At 38.5% G+C, this 10,303-nt stretch overlaps 1 pseudogene; it reads left to right on the plus strand.

Annotated features, from left to right (window-relative positions):
* Positions 1-971: 971 nt before the first annotated feature.
* On the plus strand, positions 972-2,512 carry LOC100606001 (annotated as a pseudogene).
* Positions 2,513-10,303: the final 7,791 nt, after the last annotated feature.

The following is a 10,303-nucleotide window of genomic DNA, read 5'->3' on the forward strand; positions in this document are numbered from 1 at the left end:
TAAAAAGTTGTAGAAATAATAAGAGGAAGTTGCTTTGAACATCTCAGGAAGTAGAATGAACAGGACTTGATTATTGTGTAGGAGAGAGAATGAGAGACGTAGAAGAGACTAGAGTGACTTTGATGACTGGTGATTTGGCTGGGTGGACAGTAGTGGTATTAATGGAGATTAGGAAAACAGGAGTAACAGATTTAGTGAGGAAAAGATGGTAGATTCAATTTTGGAATATCTGGGTTAAGGCACCTGTGGAATTCAATTATTTATGCTCATCAGACAGTTGCAGTCTTTATTTCAGGGTAAGAGCATCAAGGAACAGATTTGGGAGCCAGCAGCTTCAGGTGGTAATGTAAGACAAGAAAATAGATAAACTCCTTCAAATGGCATGTAGAATGAACAGCACAGGGATTGTGGATTTTTAGAAAATCAACATTTGAGGGGTGGGCACAGCACAACCTGAAACAATAGATAGGATCAGAAATTCTCAGTGCTTGAAGAACGAATAGAGCTACGATTTTCACAAGGGGAGTAGTTAAGCTGAGCATGGTGGCACTTGCCTCCCAGCCACTTGGGAGGCTGAAGCAAGAGGATTGCTTGAGCCCAGGATTTTGATACCATCCCAGGCAACATAGCACGACCTCCAACTCTTAAGAAAAAATAAAAAATAAAAAAAAAGTGAGTCAACCACACAGAACCCAGATCTTGATTTCTGACACTATTCTCTAATAAAAAGAACCAGAGATCCTTGTAGAAATCTGGGGCAGGAAATACACAAGATGATCCTGGAGCACCTTGTAGTTCCTGAAAATAAGACACTGCTCAAAAAACCAAAAGCAAACAGAAAAACAAATAGTCTGATTTAAAAATGGGAAAAGGAGCTTAATAAACATCTCTCAAAAGAAGACATAAATGCACAACACCAGTGATAAGGAAGAGGCAGGAATGGAAGTGTGAGCAGCAGCTGGATGGTCACCATGGCTGGGACCACCACCATCAAAGTGATAAAGCTGGAGACCCCGGCTCTGCAGCAACAGGCTGATGATGCTGAGGAGAGAGCCAAGTGCTTCCAGTGAGAAGTGTAGGGAGAAAGGCAGTCCCAGGAATAGGCTGAGGCTGAGAAGCCTCCTTGAACCTTAGGGTCCAACTGGTTGAAGATGAGCAGGATCACACTCAGGAGTGTGTGGCCACTACCCTGCAAAACTGGAAGAAGTGGGAAAAGCTGCTGATAAGAGTAAGAAAGGTATAGGCCAGGTGTGGTGGCTCACGCCTGTAATCCCAATGCTTTGGGAGGCCAAGGCGGGCAGATCACCTGAGGTCAGGAGTTCGAGACCAGCCTGACCAACCTGGAGTAACTCTGTCTCTACTAAATATACAAAGTTAGCCGTGTATGGTGGCACATGCCTGTAATCCCAGCTACTTTGGAGGCTGAGCCAGGAGAATTGCTTGAATCCGGGAAGCAGAGGTTGTGGTGAGCCAAGATCATGCCATTGTATTCCAGCCTGGGCAACAAGAGCAAAACTCCACCTCAAAAAAAAAAAAAAAAAAAAAAGTAAGAAAGGTATAAAGGTTATTGAAAACCAGGCCTTAAAAGATGAAGGAAAGGCAGGGCATGGTGGCTCACGCCTGTAATCACAGCACTTTGGAAGGCCAAGGCCAGCAGATCACTTGAGCCCAGGAGTTCGAGGTCAGCCCAGGAAATATGGGAAACCCCCATCTCTATTAAAAAATACCAAAAAAAAAATAGTCGTCCTTGTGGCACATGCCTGTAATCCAAGCTACTTGGGAGGCTGAGGTTGGTGGGTCACCTGAGAGGAGGAAGTCGAGGCTGAGGCTGCAGTAGGCTGAGATCATGCCACTGTTCTCCAATCTAGTCATTGGAATGAGACCTTATCTCAAAAAAAAAAAAAAAAAAAGAGAGAGAGAGAGACAGAGAGAGAGAGAGAGGGAGGAAAGAAAAACAGAAAGAGGAAGAAAAGAAGATGAAGGAAAGATGGAACTCCAGGAAATCCAACTCAAAGAAGCTAAGCATATTGAAGAAAAGGCAGACAGGAAGTGTGAAGTAGTGGTTTATATATTGGTGATTATTGAAGGAGACTTGGAATCCACAGAGAAAGGAGCTCAGCTGGCAGAGTCCTGTTGCCTAAAGGTGGATGAGCCAATCAAAATGATGGACCAGAACCTGAAATGTCTGTGTGTTGCTGAAGAAAAGTACTCTCAAAAAGAAGCCAAATAAGAGGAAGAGATCAAGATTCTTACGGATAAACTTAGGGAGCCAGCAGCTCATGCAGGTTTTGCTGAGAAACGAGTAGCCAAGCTGGAAAAGACAATTGATGATTTGGAAGATAAACTGAAATGCACCAAAGAGAAGCACCTCTGTATACAAAGGATGCTGGACTAGACTCTGCTTGAAGGAGATGTGGAGCACCCCGGTCCAACCCTGCTGCTGCTCTTCCCTCTGCCGCTGACTCCTTTGGAGGCCAGACTTCCCCAAGCCGACACTGAAATTGGGGGCTGATCTTTAACTGGAAGGCTGCTTTCTCCTTTCTCCACCCCTCCAGCCATCTGTGTCTTTTTCACCAAACTGTCTCTGCCTCATTCCAGAGATTCCAGTGGGGTTAGAGGCTAAGCACCTATAGGAACAACATTGATGGGAATGCAAGCACAATGCAAGACGTCTTTAATAGCATGTTGTGATATACACACTTTGGTTTTTCTTTTTTTTTTTTTGGTTTTTGTTGTTGTTGGTGGTTTTTCTGTGTGTTTGTTGAGACAGGGTCTCACTGAAATGCCTAGACTGCAGTGCAGGGTTGCAATCGCTGCTCACTGCAGCCTAAACTTCCCAGGGTCAGGTGATCCTCCCACCTCAGCCTTCCAAGTAGCTGAGACTACAGGTGTGCTCCACCATACCTGGCTACTTTTTGTATTTTTTGTAGAGACAGAGTCTTGCCATGTTGCCCAGGCTGATCTCAAACTCCTGAGCTCAAGCCATCTGCCCCCCTTACCTCTCAAATTGCTGTGATTACAAGTGTGAGCCATGTCACCCAGCCCTACACTTTGTAATTACTTTTTTTGTTGTTTTGCAGCAACGATTTGTAAACTATTCCAGATAATTCTACAGCTTTGAAACAGCAATCTAATTCCTTCCTCACTTTTGGAAGGTGGCTTTTCAGCTTGATGCATATTACCCTCACCATAAAGGACAGAAGACTATATGGGCCTGCCTTACTGATAACCAGAGCTCCGGGATAGACTCCACCACAGGAAACCTCATTGTTCTGTACAAAGTACCAGACAAACCAGAAAGGTGATTCCAGAAGGAGTTATCCAAACAACAACATTAGATGTGCTGTTCAGGTTTTCAGCTTTAAGGTGTCTTTGGATAACTTTATTTATATTTTTTACTTTCTTCATTAGAAGTGAGCAAATTAAGATGGTGAAACCTCTGAGACAAATTTTTGTCCTATCTCTACCTGCTTTCCAACAGCTCACACAATGGGTCATGTGCCCCTTATGTTAAGGTGAAGTAGAGATTAGAACAGTGGTTAGTAGAGGCAGGGAAGGATAGGGGGAAAGGGGGGAATAGCCAAAGGTTGGTTAATGGATGGAACAGTACAGCTAGGTAGGAGAAATAAGTTTTAGTGTTTTAGAGTACTATACAGTGACTATAACAACTAGCTATTCCATGTTTTCAAATAGCTGGAAGAGCAGATTTTGAATGTTTCCAACACAAAGAAATGATCAATATTTGAGGTGAGGTGATGGATATGCTAATTACCCTGATTTGATCTTTACACATTGTATACATGTATCAAAATATCACACTCACCTCATAAATATGTACAATTATTATATGTCAACTAAAAATAATAATAAAAGCAAAAATAAGTGACAAGTCACAGACTGGGAGAAAATATTTGCAAATCACATGTGTGATGAAGGACTTATATCTGGAATATATAAAGAAGTCTTAAAACTCAACAATAAGAAAACAAACAGCTCAACTTTAAAAATGGGGAAAATATATATAGAATACTTCACCAAGGAATATACAAAATGGCAAATATGCATGAAAATATGTTCAACATCATTGGTCATTAAGGAAAAGGCAAAGTACAAAACGATGAGATGCCACTACATACATATTAGAATATTTAAAAGAAAAAAGCAAACTGATAATACAAAATTCTGTTAAGGATTTGGAACAAGGGTACTGTCTTCTACTGCTGATAGGAATGCAAAAATGATACAGCTCCTTAGGAAGACAATTTCCTAGTTTTTAATAATATTAATCATAGACTAGCTCCTAGATATTAACTCAACTTATTTGAAAACTTATGTCAACCCAAAAACCTGTATGTGAAGGTTGATGGCAGCTTTATTCATAATTACTAAAAACTGGAAGAAACCAAGATGTCCTTCAATAAGTGAATGGATAAACACACCATGTTACATATCATGGGAGAAGTCTTCAGCCAGAGAAATGGAAAACACTATTCATCCACACAATAACACGGGTTAATCTAAAATGCATCTTGCTAAGTGAGAAAAACACAGAGCAGAAATGCTATATATTGAATATATAGCACTCATAAGATATTCTGGAGAAAGCAAAAATATAGGGATGAAAAATCAGATCAGTGGTTTTTAGGAATTAAGAAAGGAAGATTTCCTAGGGAAAACATAGGATATTCTTTACAGTGATGGAACTAACCCATATGGTACTGGAGTCATGAATATATGACTCTGCATTTATCAAAACCCACAGAACCTACTGCACAAACAGTAAACCTTTATATATGAAAATTTCATAAAAATCAACCAGGAGGTCAAGGATACAGGGAGTAAAATAGAGATTGTGACAATGCTTAGTGATTTACTGCCAAAGAGCAGGGTACGGTAAGGGGGAATAAAAGTATCTTTAAAATGGTAAAACCTGGCAGTCACCACCTTAAGCAAGTGATCAAAGTTAACATCACCAAAAATAGGACAAATGAATTTTTCTGTGCCTTGAATTTTTCTATGCTTTCTGATATACTGAAAAGGACACAACATCACTTCTATTCATGACCAAAATATGTAATATAAATTCAAGCATGAGAAGACATCAGGAAAAAAATAAAATTGAAGGACATTCTAGAAAATAATTGGATTATACTCTTCAACACAGTCAAGATCCTGAGAGCAAAGACAAATCTGGAACTGTTTAAGACTAAAGAGAAGATATGACAATTAAATAAAGAATGTGATACTGGACTAGATTTTGAACCAGAATAAATTGATCTATAAAAGTTATTATTGGGACAATTAGAATTTGAATGTAATCTGCAGATTGGAGTTGAGGCATTAGTACTTTTTATAGTTCACCAGTAGATTTCCATGTGCAACCAAGTTTGAGAACTAGTAGAGTCCCTCCCTTTGTTTTCATTTAGATTAACTGCTGGCCCAGTTAGACCAGGTAGTTTCTAACTCCACATAAATTGTATCAGGATTTCTAGGAAGCTCTGAAGGAAGAGAGATTATAAAAATGTAATACTATAAACCCAACATTGGCATGCTTTGATGGTCATTAATAAGAAGAATGATTATGTAACTACATTAATGTAGCTGCAGATGACTTGAATGGTAGAAATAATCTTCCTTCCTAATCACACACACACACACACACACACACACACACACACAGCATTGAAGAGATCAAGTCAATGTGACACAAAAGTCAGTTGAAAGGCTCCCAATAGCTAAAGGTGAAATAAAATTGAGCAAGAAAATAAAATTATGTTGGAATATAATCCAAGGTATAAGATAAATATACATAAGTCCATACTAACATAACTAAATGATTGAATATATAAATAGTAGGAGAATGAACAAATCTCTCAAATAATTAATTTAAATAATTTTTTTATGTAGATACCCTTAAGGAGGGGGAGCATAAATCCCACTACAAATACGTATACTCTTCTCCCAACACATACTTATCTATTCTTTTCATATCTCAACTATAGATTAATTCAGCTCAACTGGAAAATGTGATCTCATCTGCAATAACAAATCTGAGATGGTCTCTAGCAGAACAATTTCTTATAACTTCTAAGGCATAGAGATAAATCAAAGTGATTGAGAATGCTTACAGCCTCAGAATTGTCCCACCCTTGAGACTTGGTATGTAGCAGAGATTAACTTCTAACCTTATATACAGTAATTCTTACTGAATATCTTGGACAACACCTTTTTAGCCATAATCTCTCCCTTGAGATCACACTTATCTTTTAAAAAGTGATTATTTTATGAGGATAAATACAGGGAGCTGAGGTCAGCTCTATATATTCTAAGATATTTAACTAGAACAAGGGTCTTGATATCGTGTGATATGGAAATCCTGAGAAACAGGCAAAATGTGATGTAAGCATTATTTTCCCTCTTAGTGCTTTTATAGATCAGTTTCTTTTTATGCCTGCCCATGTGAGTAATCAAAACCTTTCATGGAACCTTAGCACTCAGATCTACATTTCCTCAGCTGTCCTCATATATTATACCATCTTTCTCTGTCAACAGCAAAAGTATGTTTCTTTGGTACCATTCCTACATAATTTTTTCTTTGAGATGGAGTCTCACTCTGTTGCCCAGACTGTGGTACAATCTCAGTTCACTGCAACCATCATCTCCTTGGTTCAAGTGATTCTCCTGCCTCAGCCTCCTAAGTAGCTGGGATTGAAGGCATGCACCACCATGTCCACTTAATTTTTTTGCATTTTTAGTAGATGTGGGGTTTCACCATGTTGGCCAGACTGGTCTCAAACTCCTGACCACAAATGATCCGCCCGCCTCGGCCTCCCAAAGTGCTGGGATTACAGGTGTGAGCCAGAGTGCCCCCTTCATACCTTTTAGTTTTGCTATGGTGTTTCTAGCTTCTTGCTAGGAAACATATCCTTTGATTTAGCAAGAAAATTCTACAAATAGCATCATAACCAAAAGGGATAATTCTAAAGGTAGGAATTTGGGGTTATTAGTCATTGAATAAGGGTGATAATTTCATGTATGTGCTAAAATTTTTCAACTCTAGGTTAGAGCAAACAAGTGGCTTCTAGGAATATTGCCGGGGTGCCTATGTGAATCACATACATGAGATGTCTATCATAAAAATTACATTCATAGATGTGTATTTTTGTATGTATGTACAAACTTCCTGCTCACTAAATAGAGTTATTGAATGACTTTAAGACAATTATTAAAAACCAAAAGCAATGGAATTCTCATCTTAATATTGTTAGAATCACACAGAGATATATTGAAATTATTGGTAACATTTGCTGTAGATAATGTTAATCATTTAAATAATTTTGTGGTTATTAAATAACTTGTGGATATCAAGTTATTTAATGGATAATTATCTCCATTTGCAACGTTTGCTCACATTTCATATATTATAATTCTAAATCAACAGAACCAATGCAACAGTATGCTATGCACATAATACTGAAATTGCAGGTAATTTAGTCAATGGCGCACAAGCGCTAAGCATAAAGTCTACACTATATGCCGTTAGAACCCACAAGTTCAAAGCCAATTCTAGGTAACTAGCTCATCCAGGTTAAAAGGCACTTGTATTAATTAGAAGAATAAAGGGTAAGTGGCTGTAGCAAAAAGACACATGAAAAAATGCAGTGGCTTAAATAAGATGAAAGTTTACTTTCCTTTCATATAAGAGTTAGGCATGTCTAGGTTGGTGGGCATGTCTGCTTTACCTGATTGTGAGACCCAGTAGATTTCTCTTTCTCTATTTAGTCCACCCATTCATAGCATTGTCCTAGTCCGGCTCTAAGCTTTATCCCTGGCACTTCTGTATTCCAGCTCAGAGGAAGAGAAAGAGAAAAGAAGACGTCCTGGGCAAGCAATTTCCTTTCAAGCATGGGAGGCGGAAATCATACACATTCTTTGTGCTTACATCCCAACAGAGAAAACCTGATCACACAGCCACACAGCCACAGTGTAGAGGTGTAAATGCTGAACTTTTTTCTTTTTCTTTTTTTTTTTGAGACAGAGTCTCGCTGTCGCCCAGGCTGGAGTGCAACGGCGCGATCTAGGCTCACTGCAAGCTCCGCCCCCCGGGGTTCACGCCATTCTCCTGCCTCAGCCTCCCGAGTAGCTGGGACTACAGGCGCCCGCCACCTCGCCCGGCTAATTTTTTGTATTTTTAGTAGAGACGGGGTTTCACTGTTTTAGCCAGGGTGGTCTCGATCTCCTGACCTCGTAATCCGCCCGCCTCGGCCTCCCAAAGTGCTGGGATTACGGGTGTGAGCCACCACGCCCGGCCAATGCTGAACTTTTTTCTAAACTTTGTTTTATAAGGTGAAAAGCTGATCCGAAGCCTTTGGCTTAAAGAATTATTGTAGTACCTATCCCATTTTTTTTGGAAATTAAATAATTTCTACTTATGCAAGGCATGTGATGATCATTCACTAAATATTGGGCTTCTTTCTTTCTCCAAATGATTCCATCAAGACAAGTGATCTAGGATGTGTCTGGCAAATTGGGGATTGGTGATATTTTCTGGAGATACAAAGACTCAAAGTCCTTTTGAGCACAAAGAGAACGATGCCTATAAGTAAGTCAGGATTGGTAAGCAAGGGCTTCACTGAACAATGCAATACATTTCAGCTAAAAAATAATTATTCCATCCTATGTGAAACCTGTTTATAGTCTCCAGTTGGAGAGGAATTTGATTTGGTATTCAAAGATCATGGAATGTGACAGATTATTGCTAGGTTATATGGTCTAGAAAGCATGATACTAGTACTGAGCAAATGTATTTGCAGAAAATTCAAGAAAAACACAAAACATAAGAGGAGATCTCTCTTCTTAGGTAGAATAGTTAGAATGATTTATTATGGAAAGTCTTAGAGTGTAACTATTTTGTATTTTGACAAACATCAATTCTAATTGAGGATTTATACAAAGTATTCAGTGCTTTTCTCTTAGGGATTTCACCTACCTGTGAAGATCTTCAAGAATATTATTTGTTGAATCAATGAAAGGTATTCATTTTCTGGGTTTATTTCCCCTCCTGTATGCTAAATTGTTATGCCAGGGCATAGGAGAATGATGATCCAAAATCTATACCTATATCGACAGGAATTTGCAATACTTACACATTTTAGCATCATGTCCTAAATATAATTCAGTATGCAAGGCATATTCAAAACCCAGTCCAAATGCTAAAAATAAATTCCTGTCAGCAATTTATTTCCTATCACACCATCAGTGTTTTGTCTCTTTTGTCAACAAACTATTTTAGCACATGACATTTTCTGTATCATTTATGTGAAATTTAGTCTGTAATATTTATCCTTATGTCTTGTCTCCTCATCTAAGTGATGAATTAGTTGCCAAGCAGGAATGTGGCTTGTGCTTCTTTTTGTAGACAGCACATGTGGGTTTTAAGTCCTAAGTACTTTATAGGCTCTGAAGGGAACTTTTCAAACATGCAACCCTTTTTTTTAAATTATATTTTTCCCTATTATGTCTTAGACAAATATGTATTTGTTTGAATTTAGGGAAATGAATTACAAAAAGTTATACAATATTAATCAAAAAATTAACATGGTTAAACATAAAATGCTTTAAAATACCCATCTGCAGGAGGTTTCCATCCAGAGATGTTCTAAAATTTGTTGATAATTATCTTGCAGATTCCATAAATCTCCTCAAACTTCCAGAGAATGAAAAGCCAGGTAAGGTAAGTGATAATATGGGAAATTAATGTTTCTGACAAGTAATGAGAACCAGAAAAAGTTATTAAATGCTAAGATTTCCCATATAATGATAATGGTTAACACTGGCGTAATGCTTGCTATGCCCAAGCACTGTCCCTAAAACAAGTACTGAAGGGTAAATTCTAAATATCCCCACTTTGGAGATGAGAAAGCTGAGGCACAGAGAAGTCAAGTCACTTCTCCCAGGATTCAACGTCAAGATTTCAACTGAGGCATTCTAGTTTAAATTCTAGCTTAATTTAAGGAAGAATCTACTCTGGCTAACACCCTTATATGCAACCTGTGTAATGTCGTAGTGCTAATGCTGACTACTATTTGTTGAATGTAACTATCCTGTGACAGGCACACGAATGTTAATATTTGAGGATTCATGGGTGTTGGTGCTCTCAGTACTCCCTGTGGCACCCCTCCTAGCTCCCAGGTCTTTTATTTCATAGATTTGGTTAATACTGAAAGTGGAAACAAAAGGCAATAAATAAGGTTAAGGTAAAATTGATTAATTTGACAAATGACTCCAGGATAAGAAGAATAAA

The sequence above is a fragment of the Nomascus leucogenys genome, chromosome 16 (assembly GCF_006542625.1).
Source record: "Nomascus leucogenys isolate Asia chromosome 16, Asia_NLE_v1, whole genome shotgun sequence".
Lineage (NCBI taxonomy): Eukaryota > Metazoa > Chordata > Mammalia > Primates > Hylobatidae > Nomascus > Nomascus leucogenys.